The 23,409-nt window shown below is 37.5% G+C and overlaps 2 pseudogenes; one reads left to right on the top strand and one right to left on the bottom strand.

The window, feature by feature from the left end:
• Window positions 1-3,220: 3,220 nt before the first annotated feature.
• Window positions 3,221-4,374, top strand: LOC124975546 (olfactory receptor 140-like; annotated as a pseudogene).
• A 9,380-nt stretch (window positions 4,375-13,754) lies between these two features.
• On the bottom strand, window positions 13,755-19,767 carry LOC124975545 (thiosulfate sulfurtransferase/rhodanese-like domain-containing protein 2; annotated as a pseudogene).
• Between the last annotated feature and the right edge of the window lie 3,642 nt (window positions 19,768-23,409).

Genomic DNA, 23,409 nt, shown 5'->3' with positions numbered 1-23,409 from the left:
TCTTTTCTCCATTGTATGATTTTGGCATCTTTATCTAGTATGAGATAACCATATTTATCTGGGTTATCTCTGTCTCTTGTATTTTGTACTATTGATCTACATGTCTATTTTGGTGCCAATACCATGCTGTTTTTCTTACTATTGCTCTGTATTATAGTTTAAGGTCTGGTATTGTAATGCCTCCTGCTTCACTCTTCTTGCTAAGGATTGCTTTGGCTATTCTGGGTCTCTTATTTTTCCAAATGAATTTCATGATTGTTTTTTCTAGTTCTATGAAGAATGTTATTGGGATTTTAATAGGACTTGCATTGAATCTGTATAATACTTTTGATAGTATGGTTATTTTGAAAATATTAATTCTGCCTATCCAAGAGCATGGGAGATCTTTCCATCTTCTAAGGTCTTCTTTAATTTCTTTCTTTAGTGCTCTGTAGTTTTCATTATAGAGGTCTTTCACCACTTTTGTTAGAATGATTCCCCAATTTTTTTTTTTTTGGAGCTTGTTGTGAATGGGGTAGTTTTTCTTATTTTTCTTGGGTGGATTGATCATTTATGTATAGAAATACATTTGATTTATGGGTATTGATTTTATATCCTGCTATTTTCATGAATTGATTTATTAGTTCTAGAAGTTTTCTGGTGGAATTTTTTGGATTTCTAAGTATAGAATCATGTAATCTGCAAATAGTGATAGTTTGAGTTCTTCTTTTCCTATTTGTATCCCTTTAATTTCTTTTGTCTCATTGTTCTGGCTAGATTTTCAAGGACAATGTTAAATAAAAGTGGTGAAAGAGAGCATCCTTGTCTTGTTCCAGTTTTAGAAGGAATGTTTTCAATTTTTTTTTTCCATTTAGAATGATGTTGGCCTTGGGTTTAAAATAGACAACTTTTACATTTTTGAGGTATGTTCCTACTATCTCTAGTTTGTCTAGTGTTTTGAACATGAATGAAAGATACATCAAGGAACAAAAATTTCAGACCAATATCCCTAATGAACATAGACATAAAAATTCTCAATGAACTTCTAGCAAATCACATACAAAACATATTAAAAAGATAGTGCACTATGATCAAGTGGGGTTCATCCCTGGGATGCAAGGTTGGTTCAACATACAGAAATTAATAAACATAATACATCACACCAATCGACTTAAAAACAAGCATCACATGATTATCTCAATAAATGCAGGAAAAGCATTTGACAAAATAATGGCAGATGATGTTTTGATTCCCTAACTTAGTTTTCCATGTTATTAGGCAGGAACTTTGATGCCTTTTTTCATTACAGATGAATTGTATTACATTACATTTAAATGGTTGAAAAAATGCATTTTACAGATCTGTAACAATGAAGCATGGGTTGATAAAGAAAATATAAAAAAATTTAAGACATCAGATAATTTCCTACTCAAACATTCATATTATACCCTACCAAATATTCAAACTTCTTACTAATATACTAAGTTTCTGTATTATCAAATATCCAAATTGTTTAATGGCACTCATTTTTACTTTGTTTTCTCTTGACAGAGTGATTTGTCTTTGTGTGGACTTAAGGAAAAAGTTAATGATTAAAAATGAGTGCTGTGAATGTTCTCTAATATTTAGTTAAGGTGAAATAATTGGTTTGTGGCAAGCTCTGCTAATTGACAATGAAACACCCCTGAGGTCTCATTAGCCATTAAGATAGGTCACAGAATTTGTCTACAAACAGGATACGTGGCAGCTCCTACTAAGACTCCAGAGAAAGGCACCATCCAGAGGTACACTTATAAATCAACAAGGGCTTATTGTGACTCAGCTATGTGGGGTTTTTACCCTCACTTTACCTCTTGGTGAACTAGCAGTTGCTTGTGGTCCTGGCCATGGAGCTATGTCAGACAAGCTGATAGGTGAGAAATCACATAATTACAGATTCTCAGGATTTGAAGTAACTTAAAAATCATATAACAACCTCTCATCTCCACCAAAGTGAGATTTTAATCTCTTCTTCAGCATGTCAGGCACCAGGAAAAATTGAATCAACTATAATCCCACCAATTTAGAAGTAAAAATATTTTGAATCTTTTTTCCCTATGGAAGTTAAGTTAATATGTAAGTTAATCAGAATTATATATTAAATTTGCATTCTGAACTTTACCCATGTATTATTACAACATAAGAATATATTATACAAAATTTTCAAGTCTCTGTTAAAAACTACCCATTATGGGATGCACTGCATCATAAACTTCTCTAATGTTCGATTTTATGCAGTTTCTAATTTTCCATGGGTCTTAAAAAATGTAGATATATTTTTACATAAAAATTCTCCTCTTTGAAAATATTTTCCTTTAAGGTTTTTTTCTAGAAAGAGTAGTGCAAAGTCAAAGGAAAAAGACAAAATGGTTTCCATTTCTTCATAGTTATTTCTCAGTCACTTTTATTCAAAAGGCTTTTTTTCTTGTTCCAGTCTATTGGAACTATAAATGTAATGAATGGACTACATTAAATTATATGTAGAACATAATTTTGAATAATAAGTGCTATTAATTAACTAATATCATAATTATTTTGAAAGTGAAATTACCCAAGAACACACAATTTTGGGGAGCAATTAATATTTTCCTACTTACCCTACAAGTATGCCAAGAAATTGGACTAAAGTTTATGTTTCAGAAATTTGAGTTTTTCATAAGTAGATGGTGTAGGGAAGTAGATTGGGAAGACAAGGGTACTTGAGTTCTTGGTTTATGGCCAGGGAAGCATGTGTATCCCACACATGGAAATGTAGGAAGTGAGGGAATTCACTGTGCATTTATTCATTATCTCACTGGTGCCAGATGCTGAAGACACTGTGCCAGACACTGTACTAAGTACACCAAGGAAAGAGACGAGAACAGCATATTACTATAAGGTGCCAGAGAAGGCGAGTCTCCAGTGATTTATGTATATTTCCTATCTGCCTGCTCACTTGTCCATGTCTTTTCACAGGTAAAGTTGTGGGTTCAGATGTAAATTTTGGAAGAGGGACTAGCCTTTACCAGTGTGCAGCACTTTACAGCTTACAAAATACATTTCAGAGTTATAATTTGTGAATTCACAGATGCAGAGGGGGCTCAAAGGTGGAGGGCACTTGGATTACTTAGCAGGGATCACATGGAACTGGAAACAAGAGAATTGAGATCTTATGTGTACAGCCTAGTGTTTTTTCAGTAAAATACACAATAACCATCAATCCATGGAGGCTATTGTTGACATGTAGGTATCTGAGGAGGGGAGAGGATCATGGAGGAGAGTGAAAAAGAATAACTGAGGCAGTTACTAGGGTGGGGGGCTGTGGGCAAGAACATGCTCTGCAGTAGCAATGACTGCCCCATCTCCATACTATGACACTCAGCATGTAATACATTTATAACTAGTTGACTATCTTTATCTTTTTTGCACGTAATTCAGGTCCCAGGAAGGCATTACTTCCTGCAAGGATAACCTCCTGCCTCCCAATAACGTGACTGAATTTGTTCTCCTGGGGCTTACACAGAATCCACACCTGCAGAGACTGCTCTTTATCATCTTTTTGTTGATTTTTCTCTTTACTGTGCTGGCTAATCTGTTTATCGTCATCATCATCTCCCTCAGCCCCACGCTTTCTGCTCCTATGTACTTCTTTCTCACCTACCTGTCTTTCATAGATGCCTCTTACACCTCTGTCACCACCCCTAAAATGATCATTGACCTGCTCTACCAGAGGAGAACTATCACTGTGGTTGGCTGTCTGACTCAGCTTTTTGTGGAGCACTTCCTGGGAGGCTCAGAGATCATCCTCCTCATTGTCATGGCCTATGACCACTATGTGGCCATCTGCAAGCCCCTGCACTACATGACCATCATGAGGCAGGGACTCTGCCGCCTCCTGGTGGTGGTAGCCTGGATTGGAGGGATCCTGCACACAACTGTGCAAATTCTCTTCATGATAGCCTGCCCTTCTGTGGTCCCAATGTCATGTGTGATCTCTTCCCATTATTGAAACTGGCCTGCAGAGACACCTACAGGCTTGGAATGGTGGTGGCAGCCAACAGTGGAGCCATGTGCTTGCTCATTTTCTCCATGCTTCTCGTCTCCTACATCGTCATCCTGAGCTCTCTGAAATCCCAGGGCTCTGAAGGACGGTGCAAAGCACTCTCTACCTGTGGCTCCCACTTCACAGTTGTTGTTCTCTTTTTTGTGACTTGCATATTCACCTACATGCGTCCTGTGGCCACCTACCCAGTGGACAGGTTGGTGGCTGTGTTCTTTGCAATCCTCACTCCCATGTTGAATCCTACAATTTACACAGTCAGAAACACAGAGGTGAAAAGTGCCATGAGGAGCTTGTTGAAGAAAAGAGTTATGTAGTCCATTCATCGTGCCAAGTGATGATGACCCTAAATATGGAAGATCAAACCTGCTGCACACACAGTGCAAGAGGAGTAGCACATTTTACAGATCATTAGGAAAAAAGTAAAAGCTCCCCCAAACTAACATTCATCTGGTACTTAATAGTGGCTAGACCTTTTGCTCGGTGCTTTTGGTAGTGTTTAATGTGTTTTACTAAGGTTGCAATGTTCACATGCAGATCTCTGGTTTGATGATTCTGGGGTGTACATTACTCCACAGTTTCAGTGGGACTTTAGTAAATTCTTCATAAATGGGCTATTTGGGTAAAATTGTCTTTTGGCAGAACCTTGGTCTCAGAACTTTAAAAAACTGCTTGACCTTTTGTGGTGAAGGAAATCCTTAGATAAACATATGAAGGGTTAACAGTTGTGGAGTGAAAGAACCATTGTTGATTTTCTTTATTTTGCATTTTTTTGGCAACCTGAATATACAAGCAAAGAAACACCCACAAAGGATGAAAGAAAAAATTCCTAACCTAAGAAGAAATTATTTCTGACCTATCTCTATTCCTTTTCCTGTCATAAGACTAAGTTAGAATTTTTGAAATTACTCTTAATTTCTTCGTCTTTTTTTGGATATCTTCATGGCTCACAGTTTCTCTTGAATATAAAGTTTTTTTTTTCTTACCAAAACTTTAGGAACCATTTGCAGCAACAAGTGTAAACATTCTTTTGTTTAATCTCAACCAAAAGCGTGAGTTTGTAAAGCCTTGGATGATACATGTCATACATAAATTTATTTTAAATAAATACATCTATTTTTAGTATATAGGACACAGTCACTTCAGTTAGGTGATTTAATCCATGTACTACGCTGGTAGTTTCATTATAACTGTTCCCAATTTCCAAAGAAGCAAACCGAAGTTCAGAAAGTTTAACTTAATGTACCTTCCGCAGTTCACACATCTAAGAGTTTTACCTGTGACATTGGAATTGACTCTTCCTACACTCAGTCCTACTTTCCTCAATGAAACACAGTTGTTTGTGGTAGGTAAGTGTCTATAGATAAGAAATTCATATGTAGTCTCAAGATTCACTTTGTCCTTGGAGAACAATAATGCCAAATTTGTTGTAGCCTTTCTGACTTGTAGCAATGTATTTCAGCAGAAACGCTCCTGTATGAACTCAGAAAATATTAGGGCATTCTATGTTATTATAATATTTTTGCAAATCAAAGCTACTCTGATTATAACTGTCCAACTCCAGCTTATTCTTACACGTGTTCCTTTTCTCAAACTCACTGGTCATCTGGAGGTGTTTCTCCCATAATCTGACCATGCAGTAAAGTCAGATATATAACAACTATTTTGGGGGGTGACTGTTCTGACTTCTGCATGGATGCCTCAAATTCCTAAGGAATAAAACATTTTCCCCATAAAATCTAGGTCTGGAAGCTGATGTAGTCAGCCCTTGATATAGAAAAATGATCAAGTTTTCATTGCTGGTAAAAAATAAACATTTCTACAGACTCCAGACTAAATAAGTTGTGATTCACTTTGTCTTATAATAGAGAGGAGATGAAGATAACCCAGGAATAAGGATGGGAGTGGTACTGAGAAAATATTTTTCTAAGATAAAGGAAAGGATTTGAAGGGGAAACTAAGGCCAGTGATTCTGTCTTTCAGGGGTGAGAAGATCAATGAGATTATAAATTGTCAACAGCAAATTTGGAAGGTGTAGGAACTAAAGGAAGAGATGTTAGTAAGCCTGACTTCCTCAGTAGACAATCTTACTGATTTGTAAATAGTTTAAGGATTGTTAAGATGATCCTTGGCACCCAATATCAAGAATCTCTCATGAAGGTGGTGCATCTGATTATTTATAGTGCCTAAAAATAAAATATCCTAAAAAAATACATATATATATATTTTTTTCTTCTAAAAACTCTTAAGAGAAACAACATTGGAATTTTATTTATACAGTTTAATCTGTACACTTAATTCAGTAAAAATATTAGCCATTATTAAATGAGGAGTGTAAGTGACCTATAGTTAAGGCCAACTGTGAGGCACATATATTGTTAGGTCCTTTATATATCTTAACTCTCTTAAGGCACATATGGTATCTCTGAATATCATTGTTTGTTTCTTGGGGGGGTGGGTATCAGGAATTGAACTCAGGGACATTCAAACACTGAGCCACATTCCCAGCCCTATTTTGTATTTTATTTAGAGATAGGATCAAACTGAGTTGCTTTGTGCTTCATCATTACTGAGACTGGCTATGAACTCAAGATCCTCCTGTTTCAGCCTCCTGAGCTGCTGGGATTAAAGGCATGTGCCAGTATGCCTGGCTCTGAAAACCATTTTCTACAAGAGTAAAATGAGACTCAGCGAGGTTCCAAACTTTTGAACTCTACCCTCTGCCATTCTTGTCACAACACTTCTTGCTTGTGGCATGTAAAACATCAAAACATGGACCTGGTCCATGGCTGTGTTGTTCTCAGATTTTTCTCCTTGTTTATTTTGGGGATGACCTTCCTCCCTTACTTTGGCCTCCACTTTCGAGGTTTCCCACACTCTCTTTATTCCTCTTGTGTCAGGGAAAAGTCATCTGGACATCTCGTTCTGACACATGTATGAGCATCATCAAAAGTGGGATGCACTGGACTGCAGGAATGAATTGTTAGTGGTTCAATTTCAAGGAAGTTGACACATGGGTAAGGGAGACGCTTGGAGGAAGATAAGCCATACAGTCAGGGAGGTAACTTATGGATATAAGGTTGGGAACTTGAAGAGATAAATGGGTTTCTGCAGGGATTTCCCCATACTCTTCCATAGCATTAATGTGGTTACTTGAAAGTGGCTCTATAGACAGTTACAATCAGGAAATTTTGACTTAGTTTATTGATTTTTATTTAGTGCTTGTAGTAAGTCAGATAATTTCATGGGCTAAATATACAACATGTCCCAATACAAACAAGATTTGTATTTATACTTAAATTTCAATTGGAAATAGGAGTAAAATAAACAAATAAATATATAATAAATAACATAATTTTGTTAAAACAGTCATAAGTATGCTGAATAAAATAGCTTTAAGATTGCAATGCAGAATCTAAGAACTGGGAATAGACTTATTTTCTTCTGAAGCATACCAAGAGAATTTTAGTTAGACTAAACCTCTCACTGGGTGGTCGTTCCCCGAGAAACTGCTGCTGTCCGGGCCTGCCGCTGGGTACATGGGTGGGGGCTGGCTGTCTGCTAAAGCCCAAGACTCTCACTGGACAGTCCTACTCTGAGAAGCTGCCTGTGGACCGGACCTGCGACCAGAGGGAGCCTGACTGTGCATGGAAGGGGAAGACTGGCTATTCACATTAGCCTCTTGCTATCTGGTCCTGCTCCGAGAAGCTGCCTGCAGTCTGGGCCGATCCTCTTCCAGTGGGAGAGACTCACTTTGTGGCTCTGAGTTGGTACTGAGTCTCTCAATACCTCCTCTTCATGAATCCTGAGTTCTGGAGCAACATGAGTTACAGTCACTCTCTAGTCTACCATCTTGGTATCTCCAAGAGTTGGATTTTTGAAACAATAGTAATGACAAATCTGTAGCTAAACTAGAAAAAAGAAAAAGAGAGAAGGCCCAATTAAACTAAATTACACTTAAAAAAGAAGTTTAAAGCCAGAAACAATGAAATTCAAAGGATCATTAGGGAAAATTTTGAAACACCCTATGCCAAAAAAATTATAAAATCTAGAAGAAATGGAAAAGTTTCTGGATACATATGACTTACCAAAATTGAAGCAAGAGGATACAAAATACCTTAAAAGATCACAGTCAAGTATTGAGGATGAAGCAGTAATATAAAGTCTTCTGATTAAAAAAAAGAAGAAGAAGCATGATCCTAGGACCACATGAAAATTGCTGAATTTTACCAAATTTTTAAAGGATTAATGCTGTTCAAACTAATTCATAAAACAGGGAAAGCAAACTTCAAACACATACTGTGAAAATGGTATTACCTTGCTAACAAAACCTGTAAGGGCACAACAGAAAAAGACCTACAGATCAATATCTCTAATAAACCTATGTATAAAAATCTTTGATAAAATGCTTTCAGATGAAATTTAAGACCACATTAAAAGAATGATATGCAATGACCAAGTTTGTTGCCTTCCAAGGATGCAAGAATGGTTCAACAAATGAATAAACGTAACAAGCATATAAATAAAATCCAAGATAAAAATCCCATGATTATCACAATAGATGCAAAAAATCCTTTCATAAAAATCAGCATTCGAACAGGCATGGTGGTGCACAACTATAATCCTGGCATCTTCGGAGGCTGAGGCAGGAGGATTCAGAGTTCAAACCAGCTTCAGCAAAAGTAAGACACTAAGCAACTCAGTGAAGCTCTCCCAAATAAAATACAAAATAGGCCTGTGGCTCAGCGGTTGAGTGCCCCTGAGTTCAATCCCCAGTACCCTCCTGCCCCCCATACAAATCAGCATCTCTTTATGATGAAAAGCCTGAATAAATTACATATAATAGAATCATGTCTCAACATGAAGGCTATACATCAAACTAAACTGAGAAAATCTGAAAGCAATTCCTACAACATCAGGAACAAGACAAAGATCCCCACTCTCACCACACTTATCAACATAGTACCAGAAATTTAAGCAAATTATGCAAGAGAAAATGAATAAGAAAAAGGATCCAGAAGAGCTAAAGCAATTTTCAGCAAAAAAAAAAAAAAAAAAAAAGAACATTGCTAGGAGCACCACAATACCTGATTTCAAATTGTACCTGAGAGCCACAGTTATAAAAACAGTATAATATTGTCATAAAGAGAGGCAGGTAGACTAATAGAACAAAACAGAGAATCCAAAATAAATACACACTGAAAATTACTATCAACAAAGTTGCCAAAATATTGGAAAAAGAACAGCCATATTCAATAAACGGTGCTGGAAATACAGGATATTCCAATAGAGAACATTGAAACTAAATCCATATCTCTCGCTGTACAAAAATCACCTCAAGATTAAAGAGACCTTAATGTAAGACAGGATCCTTTAGAACTACTAAGAGAACACAGGGAAACACTTCAAGATCATGGTGAAAGCAATGATTTCCAAGTTAGCACTCCAACAGCTCAGGAAATCAAAACAAGAATGAACAAGCAGGATTGAATCAAACTAAAAACCTTCAGCACATCTAAGAATAAAATCAGATGAATATATAGAAAAGAAAGAGAAGGGGTGACAATTTTTGCCATCTATTCATCTGACAGAGGATGAATATCAACAATATAGGAAAAACTTTACAACCAGAAAGAAGCAATATAATAAAAATTGGATGAATTACCTGAACAGACATTTCTCAAAAAAAAAAAAAAAAAAGAAATGTAAAATGCCAGTAAATATATGTGAAAATGCTCAGCACCTTTAGCTATCACAGAAATTCAAATCAAATCTACACTGAGATTATACCTTACCCATTTGGGTAAAATGATTAGTCCAGTTGAAATGGTTATTAAAAAATCAGAAAGTAACCAATAAACAAACACTGACATGGATGTGGAGTAAATGGAACCACATGCAATTTTGGTAAGAAGGTGTAATAGTACAAAATCTATAGAAAACAGTAAGAATGTTCATCCAAAAATTAAAATAGCAATAGCACCCAGGTATACCACTACTAGGTATTTATTCAAATGAAATGAAATCACCAAAAAAAAAGACACTTGAATTACCATGTTTTTTATGACACTATTCAAATTAGGTAAGATATGAACTTAGTTGAGGGACCAGCTAACAGATGCATGAATAAGGCAAATATAGTATGTGTACATGATGGGATAATGTTCAGGAAAGGAAAAATGAAATCCTGTCATTTGCATGAAAATGGATAGAACTGGATTGTGTAAAATGAAATAATTCAGAAACAGTAAGGCAAGTATTGCATGTTTTCTCTCCTCTGTGGAAAATAAAAATCAAAAAAGAAATCCAGAATGAAGGACCACTAGGGACAAGAAAGCAGGTAGTGGGTGAGGGGAGGGTAACCAAGGGTAGAAAGGAAAGGAAGGTCAATGCATGATACAAGCATGTATGGAATAGACACAAGAAACCCATTAATTTTTACAACTAATATGTGACTATATATATACTCACCTTCTCTATATATGCACATGGAAAAAAGGAGATTAGGAAAAAGGTACACAAGAAGAATAACCACATGAGGACATAGGAGAAGAAAGCACACCCAATCCAGGGAGAGAACTCTCAGAAGAACACTTTCTAATGACATCTGAATTTTCAGTCTTAAAATACTCAGAACTGTGAAACAATAAATTCTGTTGTTCAAGCAAATCTGTCAGGGCACTTTGTTATGACAGCCCAAGTGTGAGAGGAGAAGCAGGGGCAGAATGACAGCAGGGGGCTACTCAGGACTCCTCAGTATTCAGTATGGAAGTATTTCAATATGCTAATAATCCACACATCCACACCAATTTGAGCCATTGAACACACCTTTCTGCAGAGAAGAAGAGAAAGTGGACTCTGCCATCCCTCATGGCAACATTGGTCCTTTCCCTGGAAGACTGGGCCCTCATGTAAGTCTGTCACACTATCCAGCAGCACCTGACACAATTTTCATTATTTTAATGTTTGATGACAAAACAGCCTTAACAGTTTGAAAACTGAAAGCCAGAATGGGTACAGAAGGGACAGTTCCACATTAAAGAAAATGAAGATTGGAATAAAACTTAAGGGATGCCAAAAAATAGTAATCAAGATAATGAATGTACAACTGTCTGAAATCCAAATTAACAAGAAAACTCTATGATGAACACCAAAATGTCAAAACCTTAAATAAGAGCAGGATCCATTAGATGATATTAAAAATGTAAACACCAGAAGAGCACAGACTGCAGCCAATAACAATGGATCCTCTGTTCATGGAGCTGGAGTTGACCAAAATGGCTGCAACTGCTAGGAGAACAGGGAGGTGTAGATAGTGTCAGAGGAGAAGCAGGGACAGGCAGGCAGCAAGGGGATTCTTGGGACTCCTCATCAACAAGTATGGAAGTACTTCAATTCTGTAATAAGCCACAAAGCCACACTGGTTTGAGCCATGGAACCCAGCCCATGACTACAGGAGGAATAAGTCACTCCAGAGCACTCTGACAGAGGAGATGCTTAGGTTTGAATAAAGGTATGGGCCCTGTATAGATAAGGCATCCTGCAGGACAAGTTCACATAACATTTGCCTTTCCATTCTTTTTGTTTTTTTGCAAGTATTATAAAATACTTTATTACTAATTTCATCTTAGCTATTTAGCAAAAAGAACAGATAAGCACTATTAACCCTTCTTTAAATTTTAAAAACCTCAAGAGTAAAGTTACCAAATTGATTACTGGATCCGAGCCACGGTATTCCCTTTAAGAAATACAGACTGAAGCTACTGAACTCTGCCAGGAAGGAATAAAAAAAAAAAAAAAAACCACAAAATTCCTTTTGCTATATATGGGGGGAGGGCAATGGTGAAATTTCAAGCTTCAAAAACCCTCCTGGGCAACAAACATATTCCTGAATTATTTATGAACATTTGAGATGTATGTACAATTGAATACTGGAGCTTAAATAAGTTTTCCTCTTTGAAGGCCAATCTTATGACACATGTGAAAACTTATGGCTAAATTCTTGAAAACACCTTTCTATACAGAATAGTGGGCAAATGGCTCATGTGAGGCCAAACACTGGAGGGGTGACATTCCAGTCAACTGTGGATATGATGTTTATCATGGCCAATCTTACAGACTTAAACTACCTGTCTCATCACTTATTAGACAAATCACTGCTGCTCTTATGCATGAAAATGAAGCCTCTGAAGGACAACAGTGTAGAAAACCTAGATACTAAAGAACTGGAAAATCCTGCCCAAGCTATGCAAAGATGGTTATCCTTAAAACATAATTTTGGTATTTCTAATGGACCCTTCCCCTCTTTTTTAACATGGCATTTTTGGGAGTTGGCAAAAAGGTTAAGCCCCAGTGTCCTTGTGTCTTTCAACATACCACAGTGCCAGTTAAACTTGTATTTTTGTTTGTTGCTTTGGGGAGTTATTTTCATTAGGAATTCAGCAAATCTTGTGATAAAGGAGAAGTCCAAAGAACTAATGAACACAGACTAGGAGGATTCTGGTGAAGAAGGAAAAATCTGTGCACTAAACTGTAATGATGTGGACAGTGGAGGGAAACTAGAGGTGGAGCCAGGGCCTCACCATTATGAAGAGCATCTACTGGGGCTGCAAATGGGCCCAGAAGCAGCACCATGCTGCAGGGATGGCCATCCCCACTTGATTTCTCCTTGAAATAAAATTGCAGCTGCATTCTGCATCACTGGAAACTGCAACGTAATTTTAAATCTGTTGGTTGATGTGTGGCTCTGTGTTTCTTAGGACCCATGTGACAGGGACAAGTTCTGGACATGCTGAACAGAAGCCTGGACAGCCACAGTGGTACTGTCAAATGATCTTGTTAAGAAAGCAATTTATACAGGGCCATTGAGCTTATTTGGATCTCTCAGAGACCACACTTAAAAGCTAGAAGAGTAAGTGGTGGAGGGAACAGGTCTATGAGGGAGAAATCTCTCACAGAAACCAAATCAGTAAAATATGAAGTTGGGCCATGTGTATGTACAAGGGCATTCTCTATCAGATGAGCTGCTGCTGTAGACCGGGGAATGGTAAACTTTCCTGTAAAGGGTCAGACAATAAGTATTTTAGACTGGGCAAATGGCTCAGACTCTGCTGAAACTACTCAATTGTGCCACAGATCCTATGGGAAGAAATGGGTAGGTCTTTTTCCACTAAATTTTACAAAAGCAGGAGGTAGCCCAAATCCCAGTATACAGAGCTTCTCAGGCAGCCAGAGAAGAGATAGAGGTAGGGGAATGGGAAGGGGAAGGGAAAAGCAGCAGATGACCTAAGTGGCCTGGTTTAGGAATCCATATTGAGGGCCAGAATTCACAGATTTGCAGAAGAATGGACAGGTTTGCTGACAAGGGCAATGACTACTAAAAGCCTGCAGCACAGCACAGAGGAAGCATGAGTGACACAATCACCAGGCTCAAGATTCTATCCCTCAAAAGTTTTGGGATCCCATACAGTTTACCATGCTCTATCATCTTCTGAATTAGGATACTTCAATAATTGATCAAAACGTGACTCTCTCTCCCCTCCCACTGTGAAGTGTAGGTGGTCAACATGGTGACCAGTTTGCCATGATGGCAATGACTGACAATGAAGTTTCTGATTTCCTTTTCTGCAGCCTTGACATTCTCTTATACATGGCGCCCATTGACTCTGAGGAGACTTGGGAATGCTAAAGGCACCACTTACACAAGCAAAGGCCCAACCTCTTCAACACTGGGCTTTGGTGCAGGGTTCACAGAGAGCTGTGCATGCTGTGAAATTTCCTTCGGGATGCATGGCAGTCAGGCTGTGCACTCACATTCCTCTTTAAAAGTGTCCTGTGTAGGTCCTGAAGCCTGTCTATCCCTTTGTCTTGACATGTGACAACAAAAGGCTGTGAATCCTTGTCCTTGACATGTACGACAGTTCAAAACAAAATGGTGGCACTTGGGAGTGGAGCAGAGTTTATACTGGTCCCACTGTGCTCCACAGTATGAATATTCTGATAACACATCAGTGTGGTAGCACAGGGTATAACCTCATCAAAAACAAATGACTTCCCCTTATAAAAACCATTGGAATACTCTTCTAGGTACTTGTGGATACTACCCTTGAGCTAGAACACATCCTTACACACTCCCTTGGCCTTCAGGTAGGCTGAGCCACACTCACAATGGATGCCCCCAGTGCAGCACATCAGCACCCTCTTCTCTCTGAAAAGTTCTAGATTTTCGTGAACAAAGCTAGGAAAGTAACTGAATTTCCTGATGTCTGGGGCTAAGCAGCCTTTGCAATCGACCTATTTTAATTTCATAGAAGTTTCTGCAGTCCAGTAGAATAGTATTATTTTGTTTTTGATCTGGCTGAGATAAAAACTTTTCTACTTCTTTATGAAATTCACCTGGGGATAAATGGATTCCAGGCTTCTTGTAGGAGATCTTATTGGGGCTGATCCACATGGGCACGATTTCTTCAAATACACCAACATGCAATTCTAGAAAACAGTGAGATCCTCCTCTGCTCATCTTAAAATCTTCCTTACAAAGATAATTCTTAAATAATGGACAAGAAAGCATGGCTTCTACATAGAGTCTGGTAGTCAATTTACTTCCACCAACTGTCCCATTGATTCCTTCCATAGCAATTCCAATGTTGCCTGTGAGGTGCATGTGGTGACACAGAGTTCTCTGCCAGGCACAGATCCACTGGGGATCCTCTAGGTCACAGTATCAGTAATAAAGTAGCATCTCCCCTTCTTCACTTTCCAGGTCACTTTTCAGCTCATGAGGACTAAAGCAGCTTGTATCAGGGAGCCACGCAGACACCTTGTGGTTACGAGTCAGGTACTCTTTTACAGGGTTCTCTTTGTCCACAGATATGATACTCTTTGAGGTACTGAATGTCGTGGCCAGTTACTTAAAAATAAAAGCAGTCTGGTGATAAATTTCATCAGCATGTTATGTTGCCACATGTCTATGGATGCTGGTCTTGTTCATGAATAGCTGATGACAGCATTTCCACCATTTTTTTTTTACATTCATAAGGAGATGCAAGAACTTGTTTGGTTTTGATGAAAACAGCAAAGACCCAACTGTCCAGTCTTTCCCGGGTTTTTCTCTGAGGACCTGCCTCTGCCTGACAATGGTTGCCTTTTCTCGTCCTTGAGCCCACACCCAGGCTGTGAGTTCGCTAGGTTTGTGAGGTCACCTCACTAAAGAAGTCACCGTGCATTCTTTTCATAGGTCTCAATGCCTCACCTTCTGGGTTGTTCAATAAGTGCTGGTGCTCTAACTGAACAAATAAAACATTTTTCTCTCCATGTAACTTGAACATCCTAGAAAAGTGTAGAAGGACCCATGTAGAACTACTTTCTGAATGGAAATAATTTTTGATGAGCCATTTTCACATTTGGCTGAATGGTGAGTGCTTTCTCACAGACTATTTTCCTTCCAAGGTTCATAGGGGGAAAAATAAGGTCTGTATCTAAATTTTAAGTCAGAATTTCCCCACCTTGGAATACATGGCATGCACCGGGTGGTTGATGAAGGGTGTTTGAGGCAGGGACCTCACACAGAGCTGTGGGCAAAGATGAGGAGTCCACTGATGGACCACCTAAAAGGAGGCTGCACATCCAGGTGTGACAGGAAGAGACATACTCCTGGATCTTGGCATGAGGTCACCATGGAAAAAATACTGCCACCTCAGCAGTGGGCTCAGAAATCAGTCCCTGCCAGGGTTGTGTCCAAGCAATACCACAGAGCTCAGGGGATGAGCACCCTGGCCTCTTCCCCCTCTAGCTTGCCTCCCTTCAGAAGTGTCTCTCATTAGGTGAAGATGAATCATTTCCAGAGGTCCAAGAAGACAGGTTGATGCAGGATGGCATGCAAACAGGATACTGCTGAGGGGTGACATGCAAAAAAGAACTAAATAGTGCAGAGTTTGTGAATGCCATACATGTATATGTATCTGATACATATATGTATATGTATCTACATTGATGATTTGAGATTTTTAAAATACTTCTCACTTAACCAACATCAGAAGAAACGATGTTAATAAAGAACATGCTTCATGACATTCAGTGATAATTTGTCTATCTCTTTAGTGCACCACTTTACTTATGTTTCTCTATGTATGTGTTTAGTCTGTTGCCAAGGTCAGATAATGGTTAAGAGGATTTGTGAGATGGAAAAGATAAAAATCAACAACATGAACTCCCAGGACTGAGATGTAGTATCTAGTGTGGATACATTGAAAGTTTATGAAAATGCAAAGCTAAAAAAGAAGAAAAGTATACATTACAGGGACCAAGAAGATTAAGAACAGAAATGGGCAATTATTTCTTAGCAAACTCATTGATGAAGAAAAAAAAGAACAAAAAAAGAAGAAATACAGGAAAGAAAAAGATTCTAACTGACATCAGGAACAATTACAACAAATAGTTACTTAGTCATTAGAGCAATCAGCAAGAGGGAACTCTGTAATATTTGAAAACATTTAAAGAATAGAGTTCTACATCCCTCTGCATCCTCTTTGTCCTCCATTTGAAATTGCAGACCTTATTACAAATCTGTTTGTTTTACTGAAGATAATATATGAACTCATTCTGTTTATTATGACAATTTTGTTATTGTCCTCATAGGGGCTATTTGGTCTAGTATTGCATAGTGTCTGAAATGGGCACTGCTAATATTGATCTCCCCTTAAAGAAAGAGTTTTGGAAACCTATAAAGCCACTATAATATGATAGGGGGAAATCTGCAATACCACAGATCTGCACAGCTGGAGGGGAAAATACATGCACAATATGAAAAAGCAAGGGAAGAAAATGATCCAAACAAATCTAGATTCTACATTAATAGAATCCAATGACAGTATGTTAGAAGAAATGTCAGAAAAGGACTTCAGATTATACATGATTAAGATGATTGATGAAGCAAAGGATGAGATAAGAGAGCAAATGAAGGCAATTAATTATAATACAAAAAGCTGAAAGAATAACAACAACAACAAAAAAACCAAATGGAAATCCTTGGAATGAAGGAAACAATAAACCAAATAAAAAACTTAATGGAAAGCATCACCAAAAGACTAGACCACTTGGAAGACAGAACCTAATACAATGAAGAGAAAATATTTAATCTTGAAAATAAAGTGACCCAAAGAGAGAAGATGGTTAGAAATCATGAACAGAATCTCTAAGAACTATGGGACATCATGAAAAGACCAAATTTAAGAATTATTGGGATTGAGGAAGGCACAGAGATACAAACCAAAGGAATGAAAAACCTATTCAATGAAATAATATCAGAAAATTTCCCAAACCTGAAAAATGAAATGCAAAATCAAATACAAGAGGCTTGCAGAACACCAAATGCACAAAATCACAACAGATCCACAGCAAGGTACATTATAATGAAAATGCCTAACATTCAAAATAAAGATAGGATTTTGAAGGGTGCAAGAGAAAAGCATCAGATTACATATAGGGGGAGACCAATACAGATAGCAGCTGACTTGTCAACCCAGACTCTAAAAGCTAGAAGGGCCTGGAACAACATATTTCAAGCTCTGAAAGAACATGGTTGCCAACCAAGAATCCTATAACCAAGAAAACTAACCTTCAGATTTGAAGATGAAATAAAATCCTTCCATGATAAACAGAAGTTAAAAGAATTTACAAAGAGAAAGTCTGTGCGACAGAATGTTCTCAACAAAATATTCCATAAGGAGGAAATGAAAAACAACAATGGAGGCCAGCAAAGGGAGGAACTACCTTAGAGAAAAACCAGTCAAAGGAGAAACCAAGCCAAGTTAAAAACCAAAAATAAGCCAAATGCCTGGGAATGAAAATCATATCTCAATAACAACCCTGAATGTTAATGGCCTAAACTCATCAATCAAAAGACATAGACTGGCAGAATGGATTAAAAAGAAAGACTCAAAAATATGCTGCCTGCAAGAGACTCATCTCATAGAAAAAGACATCCACAGATTAAAGGTGAAAGGATGGGAAGAAACCTACCATGCACATGGACTCAGTAAAAAAGCGGGGGTTTCTATCCTTATATCAGATAAAGTGGACTTCGGGCCAAAGGTATTCAGAAGGGATAAAGAAGGACATTTCATACTGCTTAAGGGAACCATAAATCAGGAAGACATTACGATAGTAAATATTTATGCCCCAAACAATGGTGCATCCCTGTACATCAAACAAATTCTTCTAAATTTCAGGAATCACATAGACCACAACACAATAATTCTGGGTGACTTCAATGCACCACTAGACACATCTTCCAAACAAAAACCAACCAAAGAAACCATAGAACTCAGTAACACAATCAATAACCTAGACTTAATAGACATATATAGAATATTTCATCCATCAACGAGCAGATTCACATAGCACATGGAACCTTCTCAAAAATAGACCATATGTTATCCCACAAAGCACCCCTTAGGAAATGCAAAAAAATTGGAATACTGACTTGTGTTCTATCAGATCATAATGGACTGAGAGTAGAAATAAATGACAAAATAAAAAAGAGAAAATACTTCAACACCTTGAGACTAAATAATATGCTATTGAATGAAAGATGGATAACAAAAAACATCAGGGAAGAGATAAAAAAATTATTAGATTTCACTGAGAATGAAGATACAACATATCAAAATCTCTGGGACACTATGAAAGTGGTACTGAGAGGAAAATTCATTGCATGGAGCACACTCCAGAAAAGAAAGAAAAGTCAACAACTAAATGACCTAATATTACAGTTCAAAGCCCTGGAAAAAGAAGAACAGAATAACAGCAAAAGTAGTAGAAGACAGGAAATAAGTAAAATCAGAGCAGAAATCAATGAAATTAAAACAAAAGAAACTATTCCAAAAATTGACAAAACAAAAAGTTGGTACTTTGAGAAAGTAAACAAAATAGACAAACCCTTACCCACAATAACAAAGAGAAAGAGAGAGAAGACTCAAATTCCTAAAATTCATGAAGAAAATGGAAATATCATGACAGACACCACTGAGATGCAGAACATAATGAGAAGCTACTTTGAAAATCTGTATTCCAACAAAATTGAAACTACTGATGACATTGACAAATTTCTAGAGACATATGCTCCTCCCAGACTGAACCAGGAGGACATACCCAATTTAAACAGATCAATATCAAGCAATGAAATAGAAGAAGCCATTAAAAATCTACCATCCAAGAAAAGCCCAGGACCAGACAGATTCTCAGCCGAGTTCTACAAGACCTTCAAAGAAGAACTCATTCCAATACTTCTCAAAGTAATCCAGGAAATAGAAAAGGATGGTACCCTACAAAACTCATTCTATGAAGCTAATATCACCCTCATACCCAAACCAGGCAGAGACATATCAAAGAAAGAAAATTTTAGACCAATATCATTGATGAATATAGATGCAAAGATTCTTAACAAAATATTGGCAAATCATATCCAAAAACATATTAAGAAAGTGCACCACAATCAAGTGGAGTTCATCCCTGGAATACAAGGATGGTTTAAAATCTGTAAATCAATAAACATAATCCATCATGTCAACAGACTTAAGGAGAAGAATCATATGGTTATTTCAATTGACACAGAAAAAGCGTTCGACAAAATACAACACCCCTTCTTGCTCAAAACACTAGAAAAAATAGGGATAGTAGGAACATACCTGAACATTGTAAAGGCTATTCATGCTACATCCATGGCCCACATCATTCTTAATTGAGAAAATCTGAAACCATTCCCTTTAAAAACTGGAACAAGACAGGGATGTCCTCTTTCACCACTTCTATTCAACATTGTCCTCAAAACTCTAGTCAGTGCAATTAGGCAGATGAAAAAAATTAAAGTGATATGAATAGGAAAAGAGAAACTTAAGCTGTCACTATTCGCTGATGACATGATTCTATATTTAGAGGATCCAAGAACCTTTTCCAGAAAACTTCTAGACCTCATCAATGAATTCAGCAAAATAGAAGGCTATAAAATCAACACACATAAATCTAAAGCATTTTTATACGCAAGTGATGAAACAGTGGAAAAGGAAATAAGGAAAACAACTGCATTTGCAATAGCTTCAAAAAATAAAATACTTGAGAATCATCTAACCAAAGAGGTAAAAGATCTCTACAATGAAAAATACCAAACATTAAAGAAAGAAATTGAGGAAGATCGTAAAAGATGGAAAGATCGCCCATGCTCTAGGACAGGCAGAATTAATATTGTCAAAATGGCTATACTATCAAAGTGCAATAATGATGCAATGCAATTCCAATTAAAATCCCAATTATGCACCTTACAGAAATAGAGCAAGCAATCATGAAATTCATCTGCAAGAATAAGAAACCCAGAATAGCTAAAACAATCCTTAGCAGGAAGAATGAAACAGGGGGGATCACAATACCAGAACTTCAACTATACTACAAAGCAATAGTAACAAAACCAGCATGGTATTGGTACCAAAATAGACAGGTAGATCAATGATACAGAATAGAGGACATGGACACAAACCTAAATAAATACAATTTTCTCATAGTAGACAAAGGGACCAAAAATATGCAATGGAGAAAAGATAGCCTCTTCAACAAATGGTGCTGGGAAAACTGGAAATCCATATGCAATGAAACTAAATCCCTATCTCTCACCCTGCACAAAAATCAACTCACAATGCATCAAGGACCTTGAAATCCGACCAGAGACTCTGCATCTTTTAGAAGACAAAGTAGGTTCAAATCTTCAACTTGTTGACTTAGGATCAGACTTCCTTAACAGGACTCCCATAGCACAAGAAATAAAAGCAAGAATCAATAACTGGGATAGATTCAAGCTAAATAGCTTTCTCTCAGCAAAGGAAACTATCAGCAGTGCCAAGAGAGAACCTACAGAATGGGAGAATATCTTTGCCACTCATACTTCAGATAGAGCACTAATTTCCAGAATATATAAAGAACTCAAAAAACTCTACACCAAGAATACAAATAATCCAATCAACAAAAGGGCTAAGGATATGTACAGAAACTTCACAGAAGAAGATTCACACGCAATCAACAAACATGAAAAAGTGTTCACCATCTTTAGTAATAAGAGAAATGCAAATCAAAACTACCCTAAGATTCCATCTCACCCCAATTAAAATGGCGATTATCAAGAACACAAGCAACAATAGGTGTTGGCGAGGATGTGGGGGAAAAGGTATACTCATACATTGCTGGTGGGGATGCAAATAAGTGCAGCCGTTCTGGAAAGCCATATGTAGATTGCTCAGAAAGCTTGGAATGGAACCACCTTTTGACCCAGTTATCCCACTCCTGGGCATATACCCAAAGGACTTAAAATCAGCAAACTATAGAGATACAGCCACATCAATGTTCATAGCTGCTCAATTCACAATAGCCAGACTGTGGAACCAAACTAGATGTCCTTCAATTGATGAATGGATAAAGAAACTGTGGTATGGTATATATATACAATGGAATATTACTCAGTTCTAAGGAATAATAAAATTATGGCATTTGCAGGCAAATGGATGAAATTGGAGAACATCATGCTAAGTGACATTAGTCAATCTCAAACATCCAAAGGACGAATGATCTCACTGATAAGCAGATGATGACACATAATGGGGGGTGAGAGGGGGGCAAGAATGGAGGAAGGAGGGACTGTATAGAGGGAAAGAGTGGTGGGAGGGGTGGGGGGAAGGAAAAAATAACAGAATGAATCAAACCTCATTACCCTATGTGAATGTATGATTATGCAAATGGTATGCTATTACTCCATGTACAAACAGAAACAACATGTATCCCATTTGTTTACAATTAAAAAAAGTTCTAATACCCAGTAAAAAAAAAAAAAGGATAGAGAAATTTGTTATTTGTTATGGGTTGCAATGTGTCCCCCAAAAGACTGTGACATCTTAACCCCATACCAACATATATGAATCCATAAAGAAATAGATTTAGAAGACTTTCAAGTTAATATGAGCACATCGAACAGACCCCAATTCAATGTGACTGTGTTCCACCTATGTGATGTGATCATCATACTCCAAGGGAAAAAGCACTGTTGCAAATGAAAAAACTCAAAACAGACCAAAAACAGGGAAGAATTCTACAATGTTGTCTGTAATAACAATTCCCTTCATAGACTACAAAGCGATTGACAATTTTAAGCATTTTACTTCTAAAGAATTGTCACAGAAAAAAATGACTCCAAGCATCCCAAGGCACAGCTACACTAGCTCTCCTTCTCATTACATTAACAGTGACACATCCTACTCCAGACAGTCCCAATGGCTTCTCCCTGTGTTCTCTATTGTCAGTCACATTCATAATCATGCTTCTGTTACACAATCAATTGTAATTTTTTCCAGGTCCAATGTGGATTGCTGCATTTTGCAAACAGGTGGAGCTCTCTGTGGTTACTCAGACCTTTCCCAGGGTGCCCCTCCCTAGACTGAGCTGTCATACCCAGAACAGCCCATCTCCTCATAAACATGTGGGCCATGCTTCTCACACCCATGGAACCACACTTATGCAAACCACACTGGTGAAACTACCAACCAGAAAGTGATAAAATTCTGTGCCAGTCACAGTGAATGGGGATTAGAAAATGCTAAACTCTCCTCTAGGAATCATGGCTGGCACAGACCTGCAGTCCTCAACAGGTTTGTGTTTTAGATTTCCCACCCTCATTCACTCTCATTATGTCTGAAGCTCTTCCTTCCTCCTTTGTCCAGTACTTGAAATTGCTGCCACCTGCTCTCTGATGTTGTCACAATCACTACAAATTTTATCAACAACATCTTAAGTGACACATATCTATCAGTTCAGTGATCCTCTTGAAACACTGCAAGGAAGACCATTCCACCACCTCTTTATATGCCTGGATAATCTATTGCTACAAACACTTTACATAAGTATGTCCAACATCAAGAAAAATTTCAAAAGGTGCTTGAATTTATTTTGTACACTGTGGTCCCTGGAGTGAAACTTTCCACATTCCAGGTCTGTGTCATAGGCATGTCATTCAGGATCACCAAACGTTAATTCTTAAAATGAGAATGAATGCTAATCATGTTGTAGTGAAGGGAAAATGAGTTACAATATTACAACACTGCATAATTCCTACTGAATGATTTTATCATTGTTTTTATTTTTGTTTCCTTATTATTATCAAAAACAGGATGATTTTTTGTTACCACTGTTTATATTTTTACTGCATGATTGCCAACTTAACCTTTACTTGCTACTGAAAACTACACACAATTGTCGTATATTGTTTCCAGAATTAACCAATTAATATTCTAGGACAAAAGATCCTGTTAAATACCTACTAG

This window comes from Sciurus carolinensis, unplaced genomic scaffold, assembly GCF_902686445.1.
Source record: "Sciurus carolinensis unplaced genomic scaffold, mSciCar1.2, whole genome shotgun sequence".
Classification (NCBI taxonomy): domain Eukaryota; kingdom Metazoa; phylum Chordata; class Mammalia; order Rodentia; family Sciuridae; genus Sciurus; species Sciurus carolinensis.
This window is presented reverse-complemented; position numbering and strand designations above follow the sequence as displayed.